Source organism: Eublepharis macularius, chromosome 8, assembly GCF_028583425.1.
Source record: "Eublepharis macularius isolate TG4126 chromosome 8, MPM_Emac_v1.0, whole genome shotgun sequence".
Taxonomy (NCBI): Eukaryota; Metazoa; Chordata; class Lepidosauria; order Squamata; family Eublepharidae; genus Eublepharis; species Eublepharis macularius.
Genome location: NC_072797.1, coordinates 23,956,460 through 23,974,874, shown reverse-complemented (window position 1 = coordinate 23,974,874; position 18,415 = coordinate 23,956,460).

Genomic DNA, 18,415 nt, shown 5'->3' with positions numbered 1-18,415 from the left:
AAAGATAATGCTTCCTGGGCTTTTATTTTATATATTTTTATCCTGATTTTCTTCTCAATTAAGTAATAACAACAACAACAGTGTGCCTATATACCTCTCTTTTGGACAAATTAGTGTCACACTCAGAGCAGTGAACAAAATAAGTGTGACTATTATCCCCACAATACCGCAGGGGAGTTGGGGCTGAGAGGCGTGGCTTACCCAAGGCCACCTGCAGAGTTCATGGCAGTAGTGGGAGTCAAACCAGCAGAGTGCTGGCTCAGAGCCCAGCCACTTAACCACTATGCTACAGCAGTTCTCTGCTGTAGGTCCCAACGTGGCTTACAAAAATTATACAACACTATATAAAAAACAAAGGCCAAAAAGTAGACAAGATAATAGCTTCCGTCTTTGATTGCCAAGTTCCCAACCTTAATTTCCCTCACACTTTACTTTCTGTCATTGCAGTTCCATCCCAAACAAAATCAGTACTTCCCAGAAATAAATAAATAACTAGATAAATAGATAAATAAATAAAACCAGGACTAATTTACACCAGCTTGATTAAGTCATACAAGAAATCCTATTGCTTTTTGCCTTCCCCCTTAGAAACTGAAGAAGAAACCACTAATGGAGCTAAGGAGATGCCTAAAAAAATAAAGAAATCTTGGCAATTCAAGTAAGGATCCAGAAAAGAAAACAAATAAACCCAAACAAGTTGGCAGTGAAACGCAGTAATAATTATCTATGGGAAAGAGATTGAGAGGGGGGAGGTCAGGGCAAGGCAGAAAAATGGCGTCGGGGGGCAGAAGACAAATACAGCCCATTAAGAATTCTGGGAACATGAAATAGCAGCAGCAACTCTATTGCCTTGGCAATGAATCTGCAACATGTGTTAAGTTACCAAGCTTATTTTGCGAAGTAAAGTAATACGTTGAGAAAGCAAGCCATGGACTTCTATCATATAATACATATGAGCTTTAATTCTGTTCATGCATCTGGTGAATTTGGATTATATATTGGGCTTACTTCGTTTATTATTTTTTACATTGACAGCTTGTCCTTCATTCAAGGAGCTCAGGGCAGGAGACCTGGGCTGTTCCATTTCATCCTTGGGACCACACTGTGAGGCAGGCCGGGCTGGTTCAAGGAAGACCAACGGTTTTCAGCTTAGACTTCAGTTCAGTGGAGATGTGGCTGCCTGCCACCAACGTCCATCTCCTGCCCAGGCGGGACTTTAATGATGTCATTGCACTGCAAATTTCCTCATTCCACATTCAGTTTCATTGGCTGTTGCTGGCAAGGACAAGGAAACACTGAGCGACTAGTTGTCAACTTATTTACAAGGCTGGGATAAACCAAACATCAGTACTATAAACAAGCCCAAATAGAGAATGGTTTCACAATATCTGGAAAACTCTCAGGTTTTAGTGACTCTCTGTGAGAACACATTAGAGTCTTCTCACCCCTTCCATGCCCTCAGCTCTTTGACGGCAAACAGAAGAGGATGCTTTTTGATGTTCATAGAGATTGTGAAATGACATGGAAGGAAGATGCGTCTTAGCCAAGCTGCACTTGGATTGCACTTGGATGGAAGGACCAACTTGCATAAAAGGCTGCTTATTTCTAGTCACAGGGCCAAAGAAATAATGCCTTTATTAAAGCCATCTCATGCTCAGAATAAATAGCATATTATACCAAAGGAACAATGTCTCTCAGTGAGGTCATCCTTTTGCCATTTTTCAATTGTTTTGGGTAGTCCAGCCTGATGAAAACTCCCATATAATCTGAAGGCCAATGCCACAATGTCTGTATTAGTTGTTCCTAATCCAGAGATTAGTTTAGTAATTTGATAATGATGGATCAACACACCAGTTTTTAACCTATGTTCTCCAACCAGTGGGAGGGGACAGAGGCGGGAAATGTTTGTTTGTTTGTTTGTTTGTTTGTTTGTTTAACTTCTGTCCCATGCTCCCCGCAAGCGGGCTCAGGATGAGTTACAACATTAAAACATAATTTACATTAAAACCACAGAATTCCTGTTAACACCACCCAGAGGCAGCAACCTTACACCCCATCCCTGCCAATAATACACAAAGGGGTGGGGGGAAAGGAGGAGGAACAGGCCTTTCAGTTAAGCTGTAACTGATATGGGGGGCCGATGAGCACACAGCCCCCTGACAGGAGGCCAGTTGGGAGGCTTTCAAGATGACTATTGGACCAGCCGCAACCATAGATAATGGTGGAACATTTCACTCTTGCAGGCCCGCCGGAACGATAGAAGATCCTGGCAGGCCCATGTATCCTCTGATAGTTCCACCAAGCCGGAGTCAGGACTGAAAAGGCACTGGCTCTGGTCGATGGCAGTCTTGCCTTCCTTGGGCCTGAGACCACCAGTAGGTGTTTGTTGGCTGATCTTAGCACACTCCAGGGCACATATGGTGAGAGGCAGTCCCATAGGTATGCCAGTCCCTATCCGCAAAGGGCTTTAAAGGTCAAAACCAACACCTTGAATTTTATCCGGAACTCCGTGGGGAGCCAGTGCAGCTGTTGCAAGATGGGAGTAATATGCGTCCTAAATGGAACACACTGTTTGTATGATATCAGTCACTTTTGGTGAAGACCCAGAAATGATATCACCATACTGAAGATGGCGCTCTAGGATTCACCGAAATAGAGTTTTGCCAAATCCTATAGTGTCACATTCAGCAAAGTAACATCACATCCAGCTATTCACTAAAAGTGAAGTGCACCATTGCCAAAATGCCAAGTTTTCAGGTATTTTCCCCACCACCACATTTAATGGAGGCAGGCAGAGGAGAGGGAGACCAGGAAGTCTGCTGAACCAAGAAACCTGGTCTCCATAATTCCTCTGTTGAAACCTACAGTTAGAAAAACTACAGTGCTTACATATGTAGTACAATACCACCCTCAGCTATATTATTATCATCATATTTATTACTGACATAGCACTTGACAGTCTCACAAGCATCATATCCTAGGCCACAGATACGCAGCCCACAACTCACATGCTCAACAGTAGCACACTCTTTCCTCCCTTGCTCTAATCAGACTAATTACACTTCACATTTTACCTCTACATGCTAATTTATTTCTTTGCAACACTCCTTCCACCTTCTGACTGGGATATAAAGGTTCAGGGATCCACATTTCTACTTGTATCTGATGAAAGGAGTTTGTCTCTTGAAAGCTTATACCGAGAAAACTATTGGTCTTTAAGGAGCTGCTGGACATTGCTCAGCAACACACCAAAATATTTATTTGTTTTAGGGAGTTTATACACCACCTCTCCAGAGTCTTGCTCAAAGTAGCTTACACATAAAAACTAATACCATAAAATCATGAAAACTAGAAATATTTTTTAAAAGCCAAAGGCATTAGAACAGCATTAAAAAACCACTGAACACCCTTTTAGAAACCCCTCTGTCTTCTCAGGGACCAAAGCAAGCCTCTGAGAGGCTGGTAGCTGTACCAAGGCCAAGGGTGTCGGGAAAGGCTAAGAGTAGGCGTGTGCATCACCCCCAAAATCAGTAAATCCATTTTTTCCCAAATCTGAGAAAAATTTGGAATTCCTTGAATTCCAAATTGATTCTCTAATTCGGTTTGGCTATTTCCAAAAAATAAGTAATTGTTTTCTACGGCAAAATCACTCTGGGTCTATCCAGTGTGTGTGTGTAGGGGGGTGGGTGTCATTTTTTAACCAAACTTCATCACATTTAGAGGGATCCTACTCCTGACAGTCCTCTAAATAACCCACAAATTTCATGAAGATTGGGCCCCGGGGGCCAAAGAAAGTACTCCCACCCACTCTCCATTATTCCCTACAGGGAAATATCTGGGGGCTATCTGGGGGGCTGTGGGTGGAATCCTACTTTATAAAGGGCTAACTGTGTTCCAGACAACTCACTTCCTACCCTGGTGCACCTCCAGAGGGCACTGCCATGAAGGGAATCCCAGAAGAGGTGGCCCATCCCTCCAAAAGCATGCTGCAGGGGGAAGCCCAGGCCGGGATCAGGTGCGGAGCAGGCACCAATGCCTGCCCGCTGCCTTCACCCAGCTGGGATCAAGAGTGGAGCAGGTGGTAATGCCCACCTCCCACCTTCACTCAGCTGAGATCAGGAGTGGAGCAGGTGGCAATGTCCACCCACCCCCTGCCCTCACCCAGCAAGGATTAGGAGTAGAGCAGGTGGCAATGCCCACCCCCACCTTCCCCTGCCAGAATCAGGTGTGGAGTAGGTTGCAATGCCTGCTCTCCCTTCATCCATCTGGGATCTGGTGTGGCGCAGGAAGCAATGCCTGCCCCCCCTGCACCTGGCTGGGATCAGTAGTGGAGCAAGTAGCAATGCCCACCCACCCCTTCACCCAGCCAAGATCAGGAGCAGAGCAAGGGGCAATGTCTGCCTCTTGCCTTCACCCAGCTGAGATCAGTCATGGAGAATGAGGCAATGCCCACCTGCCCATCCTCCCCTTTCTAGAGCCTGTGGTATTTTTCCCCACAACAGGCTTTGTTACTAATTTTTCAAGAAAACTACCACATTTTCTGATGACCCACTCCTGACTGTCCTATAAATAACCCCCAAATTTCAGGAAATTTGGACCCTGGAGGCCAATTCTATGGGCCCCTGGACGTGCCCCCAGCCACTCCATTGCTTCCTATGGGGGGGAAAGTCAAAGCTGACTCCCTTTGCAGAAACACACTGGGGCGAGGCTTCCATAGCCAAGGCACACTCCCAAATGCAAGCTGAGCTCATCCCAATAAAGCCCAATAGAACCAAACTGAACCACAGGAATGGAATCCTCCCAGAACCCATGTGAAGCAAAGGGACCGACATCACACCAGAGAATCACATCCATTCCACTCAAACCAAACTGAAGCAAGAGACACTGTTGTAACTTAGCCCAACAGAAGCAAACTGAAGGCAAGGGACCGCCTTGTGCTGGGTACTGCTTGGTTCTGTTCTGTGGTGTTTCCCCATTGGCTGAACCAAGCATATGGCTGTTGTGAATGGCATCCAGTGAGTCTGTTGCTGATCAAAGCTTTGCACTCAGATTGCCCATCTCTAAGTCTAAAGCAATGCCCTAGGCAATATCATCTCATGAGAATGATTCATGTCCTCCGGTTCCTTGGGATATAACCCTTCAGATACAGCAGCTGTTTTTTTAAGGACCCCCCCTCCTTATTTTTGTGTCTGGTGCCCTGAAATCAAAGGACACCATTCACACAAAAAACAAATGCATGCCTCGCTCAAACAAGATGGGGAATCGTGTCAGCAGCATATGGACACCACATGCACCATTCCTCAATCAAATTCAATGAAAAGGGCTGCAAGTACACAGCCTTTTAAAAGATACCCCCCCCCCAATCCTACTCATTAGCTGCTCAGCAGGAGTGGCAGAGATGCTGGATTCAGTCTCCAGCTGATACAGCCCCAGCATGTCCCTATATGCTCTGCTGGACCAGAGCCAAAGTATATTTTAGGTCCTTCAGGAATTTCTGGAATTGGGAATTACCACATTAATTCCTTACCATCAATAAAACAGCAGCTTTATTTCCTTAATTGTGTCCATGGATATATTTCTGTGCATATTTAATAAAAATCATCAAACCCTACAGGATGTGGCATGGTTTCAAACTCAGTTACTGTTACTAGAACTGGAGGAACTATGCATTTTTATTTCCCGATTTTTTTTTTTTTGGTCTCATAGTGAAACCTTAGACTGGGTCAACCTAAGCCTATGGTGTCTCATCTGACAGCAGCTCTCTGGGAACGCCAGAGTTCTTTCCCAGCCCTTAGGTCCTTTTGATGGAGATGTCAGGAACTGAGACCTTAGACACAGAAAACATGTGCTGTACCACCGAGCGATGGCATTTCCCCAAGCCTCAACAGTATAATTTAATTTTGGTTTCAACTTTGCTGTAACGAAAGCTGGCTGGCATTAAAACAGCTACTCAAAGTTCCACTTACTTAACAGGAGCTGTGCTTTAACCTCTAAATTCAGTTTTCATGAACACTCATTAGAATTTAGCCGTGTGTATAAAGAACCAAGCGGATTCTGAGACACAAAAAATTCCCTAACATAGGGGGAAATGTTTAGAGTAGAATGAGATGTTACTCTCATCTCGCCCAGAAAAAAACAGGCAGGAACAGCCCTGAACAAGGGGCCTCCCTTAACACCTAATTCAGCTTATAACAATGGCATCTTTACACAGAAAATAGTCTCACCACAGTCCCCCTCCTTCTATCTGGCAAGCAGTAATCACCTAAGATTCAGTATAAATTAGTGGTTTGAGTATAAATTAGTGGTTTGAGAGTCAGAACGGGTAGAGTGTGGTAACGCTCAACAGAGCATGCTCAACAGAGCTTGGTTTCCAGTTCTGAAAAACACCAGGCTAACAAAACACTCTATACCCGACAATAGCCCTGCAGAGATTAGCACATCAAGCACCAACCCATATGCAAAAGAACCTCCTCAGGATACAGTGAAGCCTCCTTCCATTAGCATTCCACACCCTGGGAAACTCTTACAGGATGACTCAGCTCAACCCCATCCCTCCTGAGTAGATATAAATGACCTGCCAACATCTTTTCCACACTGTGACACTGAGAGATCTCTGTCTTTTGGTGCTACACCTCTGAAGATGCCAGTCACAGCTGCTGGCGAAACGTCAGGAACTACAATGCCAAGACCACGGCAATACAGCCCGAAAAACCCACAACAACCATCGTTCTCCGGCCGTGAAAGCCTTCGACAATACACTGGCATAATCGCATCAAAATGTTTCCATATTTCCTAGGCACCCACAGAATGCAGATGTAGGAACAGACATAAGAATGAAGGAACGAAATTTCTGAGCTGTTGCATGGATTTGGACTTTTTTTGGTCAGTGACGTGTAAAAAATAAGTTTACAGGAAGGAACAGATTATTCAAACGATAGCAAAATTGAAATGAACCAAAAGAAAAAGAAGAAGAAAAGTCAGCTAGAACATTTATTTTCCTTAGGGAAAAATAATCATGCTTGTAAGGGAAGAAAAGAAAACCAAGAAAACCTTCAAATTGGGACGGAATCCAGTCCTGCAACCCAGGTGTGGAGGTCTACCTTCCCCAAGGCAATTCTCTCGGCCTTCCAGTTGACAGACAAGTGAGTGGGCTTTTGTCCTGAGCATCTGCACAGAGGAGGCCGCAGGCTGCACTGGAATTAACCATTTCTCTCTTGATTACCTCACAAAAACCTTCCAGACAGCCCTGAGGTAATCATACAAAGGGGAGAGCGAGTGGGAAAATGGCTCAGCAATTATGCTAATTCTAATCGCAAATATCTTTTTCTTTGAATCCTTTATACAACAGGCAGGCAGGATGAGAGTTTGGGGAGTGTGGGAGTGCTCTTTGGCACTTAGCATGCTCAGATATGCATGCAGTTTTCCACACGTGCCTTTCTTCCCACCATGAAGACAGTTTTAAAAGTCAGCCAGTAGGGTGCAGTGTTTAAGAGGGTGAGTTACTAACAGTGCAATCCTATGCTGAGTTACTCCAGTCTGAGACCATTAATTTCAATGGGTTTAGGTAGGAGGAACTCTACACAGGATTGCACTGTAGATGCCTCTATTTCAGTCATTTCTCTCTCAGCCTAATCTATCTCACAGAGTTGTTATGAGGATAAAATGGAAAAGGAAAGAACCATGTAGACTTTCTTGGGCTTCTTGTTGGAAAGACAGGATAAAATGGTCGATAAATGAATTAGGCCTGATTTGCCTGAAGGACCCTCTCCTAAGCATATGAGCCTGTTTACTGAGATATTTCAAATGCCTTTGTTGAGTACGCTAGGGATAGAGCATATAAGACTTCCCTTAGGGGGGATTCCAACCCCCACCTTTTGCCCCCCCCCTCCCAGCTCCATCTATCTGGCCAGCATGGGGGAAAGGAGGAGGGAGGGAGGCCAGAAGCCTCCAGAGCACATGGTGAAATGCCATGTTTGGAGCCAATTTTGGCCCCACTGAGACTCTGTTGCTTCTGGGTTTCAACTAGAAGTGGTGTCATCGGGGCCACCACCTGCCTAGTGATCCCCCCGGTTACCCACTTTGAGGGTAAGTGGGGGATGTCAACCCTGAAGTATCCTCCAAGGAAGACTTGCCTTGGACTTCAGAGCTGACAATCAGATGCTGGAAGAATACTTTTTTCTTTGTTCTACTTATGATTGAGTTTAGTTTTAGTCTCATCTTTGAAGCTTGGTGGATGAATATTTTTGTTCCACAAGTTTAGATTGAGCTTCCATTTGGTTTTGATGCAGATGGTAACTCTGTCTACCCTCCTACCATCTGTGATCTGGAGGAAAATAATGCTTACAGAGCTGGTCATCATTACACATCAAGATAAGGTATGAGACGTCCTCTGAAATCCAAAGATGCTATAGTCATTATGGTATACGCGTTTGCTAGAAACAGATGTAAAGATAGCAGAAATTAACATGCATTTCTGCAGTGTGAAAAGCAACCTTAGGAACAGAGAAAAGAAGACGAGGAGTTTAGTGATATCAGAATAAGTTGCTCCACTGTCAAACTAAACCAACAGAAGAGCAGATGGTAGTCTTTCTAAAGCAATTACTGGCATCTAAGTGCCTGCATGTTCGACTCAAGGGGGAGCTAGGCAGCTAGTTCCCTCTGAATGCTGATCTTTGCAGCACTTTCGTTGCGTGGCAATTAGGATTTTAAAAATTATGCTGAAGAGCAATTAAGTATTCTTAAGCTTCACACGACTGATCCAGTTAATAAGCTGACAGATCTTAAGTGACAAAGAGAATGGATTTATTTTTATCTAGAAGGGAATGTGAGGCTGTACATAACGGAGGCTTTGTAACTTGGAAGCACTGGGGATAATTGGACTATGTTCACATTGCAGAACTGTGCAAAGGGGTAAGAAAACTGAAGCTCTGCTTATACGCACTGTCTTTCCAACACGCAGGTCAAAGAGGGGTACCAAGGAGTCCAGTTTAAAAGTATTAAAAAATTACTATGCAAAGTTTTTTTATGATCCAAGCAGCAAAGAAAAAAAAACACACTTTAGGAGAACTCATGCCCTGACCTGGATAGCCCAGGCTATCCCAATGTCACCAGATCTTGAAAGCTAAGCAGCGTTGGCCCTTGTTAGTAATTGGATGGGAGACCACCAAGGAAGTCCAGGGTCACTATGCAGAGGCAGGCAAAGGCAAATCACCCGCATTCGTCTCTTGCCTTGGAAATCCTACAGGGTCCTCCTAAGTCAGCTGTGACTTGACAAAAGTTTCCACCATCAGGAGAATGAGCAGATAATGGACTACAGCTGACAGCTACTTCCAAAGCATCCTCCCTAACATGCTCACGCTCATAGATGGCACTCCACATAAGACAGCAGGGAAAGCACCAATCAAACCACATGATGGCCAAGTGTCATCACGATGTTTCTTTTTCCTGTCCACACCCACAAGGTACAACCAATTAGCTGTGGAAAACATGGGCTTTGTTCAGGACAGATCTCCATTTTGTGGCCAAGATGGTAAGTGATCACTTGATTGCTTATGACAGCACAATGAGAATCATGCTTGGATCTGGCCATCAACAGCACAGGAGCAGCCAATAGATGTATCTTGCTAGGGGTAACAAAGAATTCTGAACTAGCCCTGGGAATGATACCTAAAGCCCCTAGACTTGAGGTTCCTTGGAAGTACCAGCCAAAACAGCCCCAAAATAAAGAGCAGAACCCCAGACATAGGCCCTGTGCTCAGTGGATGTAATGGCCATTGACTAATTTGCCCCACTGATGCAACAATGGCCAAAAGTCGGCTGCCTATAATTTGTCAGCCTAAAGATCATTCTGTTCTAATCCATGGTTTCTGCGTGGTTTGTAAGTATACTACCCATCTAAGCTATTTAGTAACTTCATGCAACTTCCAGAACAAATCTAAACAAAATACAAATCCAGTTCAGGTAGAGTTGTTGGTTTCCTGCCCTGTTCCCCAATTGTGAACGCTCTGATGCCTGTAAGCATCAAACGAAACTAGGAAGTTCACAGGATGCTTTCGATAAATTGTTACATTAAGCCAGATGACACTGTGTTGTAATCTTCAACCGAGGAGGCTATTTGTGGAATTTTGCTTTCATTTTTCTGCTCTTAAACCTCTGTTGTATATTATGTGTTCTGTTGTGTATTATATGTTCTTCTCACAGGAAGGATATGTTGCTATTTTTTTTTATGGAGCACAGACAGACAGCATTTGCTACAAATTAATTTTAACATGGACTGTTCCATCAATCAGGACCTAATTTTTATTTGCAGTCTTCAAGCCCTTTTCTTAGAGTATTGCTGTTGACTTCAGTTCGACTACTGCAGCAATCCTAAGCATAACTATATCCCATGGAAGGAAAGGACAACAAGAACAGTGAGCATCAATAGCAGATGAAGCAGTAAAACTGTTCAAAACACTTCAGATGGAAGGTGGGGAGACTGCATGGTCAACTGATTGCCTGTGCAAGTAACACTCCCTGCACATAGAAAACTAGGGTATCAGGAAGATGACTGAGCTACAACTGTTTTTCATTATGTCAGTTTCCACTGTACATGGAGTTAGCATTTGACCATGCAGTCTTCCCACGCTCAGGAACTTGGTGTGTAAGTCAGACGGAGAGTTTCTTACTCAGCTGTAGGTTTGCAGCTACAAGGTAACAAAAGAAAAGTTCCTCTCTGTAAATGGGAATTATGGAACACTGCAGGTAAACTGCCAAGATAAGGGATGTGAGAACATCGATCCGTTCAATTCGTGTTCTGCTCACTGGTCACAAGAGGGAACCAAACATTTTACATTGTTCACAAGCAATTCAACCCTCTTGGGTTACTTTTCACTAGGGTTGTTTGAAGGGATGGAATTTTTTTTCTGAAATTTTCTTTTTTAAATATAGCAATTGGTTCCACTTATTCCGTTTTCCTTTTTCAAAAGAGGAATTCTCTTTGATTTCTCATAATTTAATCTTTGAGGGGGGTGGTACCTGTTTCTACCACACAATTGTGCTTTGTACACCCTTTTGTAACTTCAGCCCTTTCCCCTTTACCTGCATCACAGGGTTCTTATGAGGATATAAAGACATTGTTGTGTATCAGATCAAGATGGGTAGCCATGTTAGTCTGTCTGTAGCAGTAGAAAAGAGCATGAGTCCAGTAGCACCTATAAGACTAACAAAATTCATGGTAGGGTATGTGCTTTCATGAGCCACAGCTCACTTCTTCAGATACAACTAGAATTTGAGTCCATCTGTCCTTATACCTTGGAAAGTGGAGTGTTTTAAGAAGCTGAATGATAATGAATGACAATAGCAGACATGATGGGATAGGGTGGGGTATGCAGAGGGGCTTGTTTTGGTTTCTGATGTCAGACTTATGTCCATTAATTCTTTGTTGAAGGGATTGGCCGGTTTGTCCAATGTAGAGAGTAACAGGTGAATGCTGACAAGTGATGGCATAAATCACATTGGAGGACAAGGAGAAGTATGAATCCAATATGGTACCCCGCAGAGGGAGGCGATTCAGCCCTTTGGTGAGCACAGGAGCACTCCTGGGCTGCCCTTTGACCCACGTGATGACATCATTTCCCGGAAGTGACATCATCACGCCAGCCGGAAGCCCGTGTGCACTGCATGTGCGCACAAAAAGGAGATGAAGGGAAGGAGGAGAGGTAAGAGCCAGAGTCCCAGTCTCCCACCAGGGGAGAGAAGGGGCCTGGCAACCCTAGTTGTAGGTCCTTAATAATGTGTTGGAATGGCTTGAGTTGTGGTGGGCTGTAGGTGACAACCAACGGTGTTCTGTCGTTATTTTCTTTGGGTTTGTCCTGTAGCTACCTGTCCCTCGGTGTCATTCTGGCCTTCCCAATCATCTTTCTTACTATGTCAGGGGGATACCGTAGTTGCAAAAATGTCTGTTGCAGATCCTTCAAGTGACTATCTCTGTCTGAGGGGTTGGAGCACATGCGACTGTAGCGTAGGGCTTGTCTATACACAATGGATTGCTTGATGTGCCAGGGGTGGTGGCTCGAGGGGCATGTAGACATGTTTGCTGATCTGTTGGTTTCCAGTATAATGTGGTACTTATGTGTCCCTTGTGTATCCTTACTGTGATGTCCAGGAAGTTTATTTCTTGTGTAGAGCGATTCATAGTTAGATTGACGGTGGGGTGGAAGTTGTGGAAAGCCTGGTGAGATCTCTTGAGGGCTTCTTTGCCATGGGTCCAGAAAATAAAGATGTCATCAATGAATCTGAAGTAAAGGAGAGGTACCAATGGGGAGGTGTTCAGAAAGGAGTCAAGTTCAGTGAGTTGATCCTTGATCAATTTCTGTTTCTGGTACAAGATGCTGACCAAATATTGCAGTAGCTTCTTGGAGAATGTATAGCACAAACTCTCACTGTAGTTAGTGGGGTAAGTGGATTGCAGAGGGTTTTTTTTTATTTTCAGTCCCTTTGGTATAATGTTCTGTCTTTTGCATTGGGTGAGAAAGATGATGTCTGTTTGTACCTGTGCAAATTTCTTCACAAGACTGATGGATTTCCATTCTGTATGGCTAAATGTGGTGCCTTTCATGGAGATAGATCAAGATGGGTAGCCGTGTTCGTCTGTCTGTAGCAACAGAAAAGAGCAAGAGTTCAGTAGCACCTATAAGACTAACAACATTTGTGGTAGGGCATTGTTGTTGTGTAGTGGTTAGGATATTGAACTGGGTAGACTCCCAGCTCTGCCATGGAAGATTCCTGGGTGACCTTCGGCCAGTGACATACTTTCAACCAAACCAATCTCAGTGTTGTTGTGAGGATAAAATGGAGGAGAAGAGATCGATATAAGCTAGGGGGGGAGGGGAAGGCAGCAGTGAGAAGAAGGGTAGAAAACATCCCAGTCTTTGCATAACCGTGTGTGTGTGTTAAAAACATCCCTGAGCTATCAGAGTATAGTGTTGTGGTTAGAAAACACGACTTCTTTGAGATCTAATTGAACCTTCACAAAAGAGGAATTGATTTGAAGCTGATTTAAATTCCTAACAAGAGGAATAGAAACAGATTGCTGGATTTCAGGGAGAAAATTCATCCAAGAGGAATTATGAAGATTGTACATAACAACCTTGCTTTTCACATAAAAATCCCTCAAGTCAGAAATATTTCTATGGATTTCTTGGTGACAGAAGTTCCTACCAAGAGAGAAATGGAAAACCCCTCTGGGAATAAGAGGAGTAGGAAAGGGCAGAGGGCATTGCTGGGCAGAGACCTGGGACCTCGCCAAGATCCCAAAACCTGAGTGAACAGGACTGGCAAGCCCAATTCCTATTAAAAATAATACAGTACCGTGCAATCAGCATTATTTCATATGAGTATATTATGACACAGCCCAATGGGAGTTCTAGCTTTCCTCCTCCTCCACAGACCTGTCACCCCTGCTTTATGCTCCAAAGCCAATGATATAAATAAACATTGAACCAATTAATTGGCCGGGCACTGATTATAAATAAACACTGTTGTTGTTTTTAAGTATTCATCTTTGGTACAGAAGTCTGTATTAGACTAAGGTTATTTCATGCATGCATGTTTTTACACTGCCTTATGGGAGTCAGATCTCCCCCCTCCCTCCCTGTAATTTAATTACCTGACCCTTGCATCCTTGACATTGTGGGATAATCAATTTCACCTACTGTGCACATGGAAAAGCAGCCTGAAAAGCAGAAGGAAATGAAACTCAAGGCTGCAGCCGCTGTGGCAATGCAAGGCCATTTTCACAACTGATTGCTGCTGGCAAATATGGTATGTTCTCATGCCAAACCTCTTTGCCATGAAGTTCATGTATCCCACCAATAATCGGGACTCTTCAATGCAATCTGTAAACCATTTCCATTATAAACCACTGTACAATTCCCTTGCCATGGACGAATCATGAGCTGCTGATGTTTAGACTTTTGGCATTTTGAATCTCTGTAGAGTTGGGGGACCAGTTGTGATGATCTGCATCCAGAAACTGATGGATCTACATGTTTTCCTGAATTTCATACTGATAAGGCTGGTGGTACTCTTGCTAAAGCTGTCACCAATCTGTCAAATATGGAAATGACCCTGGTAGATGACATGATTGTTACTACAATCCTTTTTCCACCCCACAAAGCCCATTCTGCTCCTTGGTTTACTGAAGAGCTTGGTGGGCAAGGAGACAGCAGAACTTTATCACAACTGGAAGAAAACCTGAAGCAAATGCAACCCAAGGCAAGGCAGACCACAACTTCAGAGAAGGGATGGTGGTAATAATAACTGTCTGCTTATATATGGCTCTTCTGGACAGATTAGAGTCCCAATCAGAATGGTGAACAAAGCCAGTATTATTATTATCCCCACAATACAGCTGGGGGGCTGAGAGAAGGGGCTTACCTGAGGCTACCTCCTGAGCTCATGGCAGTAGCGGGAGTCAAACTAGCAAAATGCTGATTGGCAACCCAACCACTTCACCACTCACACTTCTTCACCTACTCCAAATCTGTGCAATGCTATCCAGATGAGCTTTTCTGTGTTGCTGGGGGAGGGGGTTTTACATATGACTCCTGATGAGGCTGGCTTATAAAATATGAAGCCTGACATCTTCGCTAAACATTTTGCAGATATTGGCTTGCATCCTATGAATGGGTTCCATGCACACTATACAGTCCCTGCTGTGGAGCTTGCTTTTTCTTCTGCTAAAACTTTGGTTTGTGTCCATTGAAAACCATTGGACTTTCAAAAGGGAGTTTTAGCAGAACAGGAATGGTGGTCTGCAGCAGAGACTATTTAGCATGCACAGAACTTATTCACGGGATCCAAGCCAAAACGATCCATACTTACTGGGACTTGGAGGCCACTAGTTTGTCAGTTCAGTCCAATAATGTCATTGAAACACAAACTGGTTGCATTGCTTGGATGAGTTTCAGTTAGTGAGGCCTCAGAATGTAGAAAACTTGCCTGAAAGATGTTAACCTATCATATCTATTATCAACCATGGTCCATCTTGATCGCAACATCTTGCTACTGGAAGTAGCCTAATGGGGTCCTGAGAGTAGTCAATGTGAAGGGATGTGAAGTTTTATCTGCTTCCAAATGATCTTTTTTGATGTTTGATCTGCTGCTTTTTCTGCTCGTTTATTCTGTTTTAGTACAAGTTTTTTCCCAACCTTTTCCCAGGGAGTTTAGGGAAGTATACAGAAGACAGCTGAGCTTCATCACAACTGGAAGAAAACCTGAAGCAAATGCAACCCAAGGCAAGTCAGATCAAACTTCAGAGGATAATAGCTGAGCACTTATATACTGCTGTTCTGGACAAATTATGCTCCACTCCTAATGACAGCTGTGAAAGATAAAATAGATGAAGAGAAGGTGACTGGCACAAAGTCATTCAGAGAGTTTCAGAGCATGGTGTGGGACATCAACCTGGGTCTCCCAACTCATAGTTCTAACGCTCTAACTACAAAACCACACTGGCTCTCATTGGTTTTGTTGTTTGTTTGTTTAATTTGCTTAATTTTATTGGGAATATATATTTAGTTTAGTTAAGTAATTTAGCAGAGTAACATAGCAGTGTTATTTTAGTCAGTAGCATTTAAACCCTTAAAAACGTACATTAATTAATTAATCTTCAGACAAAGTTATAGAAAGATAGAACTTACAGTTTATTGTAGCAGATTTCTTCCATAGCAATATCTTCTGGTAATAAGAAGGGAAAGATCCTAATCTAAAGAGTCACATTCCCTGTTCTAATGCCACGTCCTGAAACTAGGCAGCGAGGTTGTATGTGTGGGTTTGTGGACAGAAAGAAGGGCTCCATAAGGAGCATGGAGGATTTTACATCTTTCCTCTTTGGAAGACCATGTGGGGAGAGGAAATTTCCCAAGAGGCACAGAGGCAAGAGAGGAGGAGTCAGTAGGCGTTCCCACCTTAGACAAGAGAGTGGCAGATTGCTAGACTTATACATTACATTCAAAGAGACATGCAGCGCCCCGCAGTGTCCAAAGGCAGGCTGAGTCGCCTATTCCAACAAATTTATACTCCACCTTTCTCCCCAATGGGAACCTAAAGAGGCTTACATCATTCTCCTCTCTTTCATTTTATCCTCACAACAACCCAGTGGCATGTTAGGTTGAAAGTGTACAATTGGCCCAAGGTCACCCAGCGAGCTGCCATGGAAGAGTGGGGATTCACACCTGGGCATCCCAGTTCTTAGTCCAACACTCTAACCACTGTATTGTTATGTTTTATGACATTTTATGAGGTCTGATGTATATAATTGTAGCATGTCTCGAGCACCCTTTGAGGAAAAATTGCCCAACGAACGTTTAAAATCTAACTACCCCACCCATTGAAGCTATAATGAGAACAGAATGAATTTTGTACACATTCCAGAACTATGGAGTAGTTCTATAGAATTCAGCTGAGTTGCTGTGAAGTAAGTTGTGTATGGAATGGAGTCTTTTTCATTTCCTTTTCTCTTTCTTTTTTGGCTTAATTATCCTAACATTCCAGTTGTCCTCTGTTCTGTAGAAACTATAGAAATGTTTCCATTTGGTTCACAGAGGTTTTTTTTTTAAGTCTATGGCTTTCTCTGCAGCACGGTGTACATATAGCATGCTCAAAGCAATGACAGAAACTAGAAATGTTTAATCTACACTTACACTTTATAATCTGCTTTGAGTATCAGTGAGAAAGGTGGACTATAAATACATACATACATACATACATACATACATACATACATACATACATACATACATACATACATACATACATACATACATACATACAGAGCATGTTCAAAGCAATGGCAGAAATTAGAAATGTTTAAACTTCACATGGCCTCTAAAATGGGGCTATAAAAAACCCTCTTTTCCACACAAATTGGGTGCGGAAATGGGTGTAATTTTGTACATTCTGTGGCTGCTCCCCAAGTTCTTGCATTATGGAAGAGGGAGAAAAACCTCTCTCTAGCCACTTGGTGCAGCCCATGCACAATTTTATGCCTCCCATCACCTTTCTCTAGAATTGCCAACCTGCAGGTGGAGCCTGGCGATCTCCTGGGATTAACTAATCTCCAGACCTCACAGATCAGTTCCTCTGGAGAAAACAGCAGCTTCAGAGGGCATACCAGCTTCTGACTCTATGATAGATCCTAGGTGAAATCATTCCCCAAATTCCCCCCTCCATGGCACCACCCCCAAATCTCCAGGAATTTCCCAGACCAGAGTTGGCAACCTTACCTTTTTCTCAGCTGAAAAGTCACCGACTCTTATAGCCTTACAGGCCTTTCTACAGCCTGGTCTCCTCCCACTGAGATAGGACCATCTCCTCTGCAACCAACTTCCGATAATATATACTAACTAATAGGGTTGCACAATAAAAAAACCTGGATTTACTCGTTTAGAACTCTTCACATTCACGCATAAAGTGTGCACGCTCCCAGGGCCAGTATTGATGTCACTTCTGGAAGTGACATCATCTGCCACTCCACCCCACACACACCTGGGCAGTTCTGCAGGGTGAGGAATGAAGTGGCAGTACAACGCTGGCCCAGGCCATGGCGTTGCCTCCATCTCTCACCAAGCCAACCTCACTGAAGGGTAGAGCATCAGAGCAAGGCTGGCTAGCTGGACCAGATTTCCAATATTTTAATTTAATTTTTCCTGGATAATCCATAAGAATACTGGACTGTCTAGGTGAATACCAGGCACCTGGCAACCCTACTAACTAGGGGTGTGGCAAATAGCGTTTCATCAAGGTCAGAAAGGGCAAAAGTTAAATGGAGTTAACTAGAACCCATGCAGTCCTTGGCTTCATTGGGTGCATGCAGCATGTGGGATTGTGGAGTCTCAACTGATTCACTACTGAATTTTTGAAATTTTGAGAAGGATTAAGTCCAGTGAACATGCTCCTATGCAACTAATTTATGGTATTTTTTTTAATCACAAGTTGCGATGATGACCAATAGATTAGACGGCTTTGAATAAGCAATGGATATATTAATGAAGGATGGATCTAAAAAGGGCCAGGGCCAATCAAAGGGAGGCAGGACAGCCATTTAACCAAGGCCTTCAGATGAAAAGGGGCCTCAAATCAGCATTTGATAAGTTTTGCGATTTGTTTTTATGTACATTGTGTGTGAACATTTTTATTTTAGTATGGCTGGGGGCTTCAAAAGCTGGCAGTAGTGTGCATAACAGAACAAACAAACCAAAAATACACTCAGAATTCCTTGGTTCAGCTCGTTAAAGTGGCTTCTGGAATGGTGAACCAAATCCTGAAAACTTCATTGTAACAAATCCGTCCCACTAAAAAGTTTATGTGTTTCATTTCGGTTCATACCTCGCAGCAGCATGTGCTGGGCTCGCACGGCAATATCTTGTTTTCC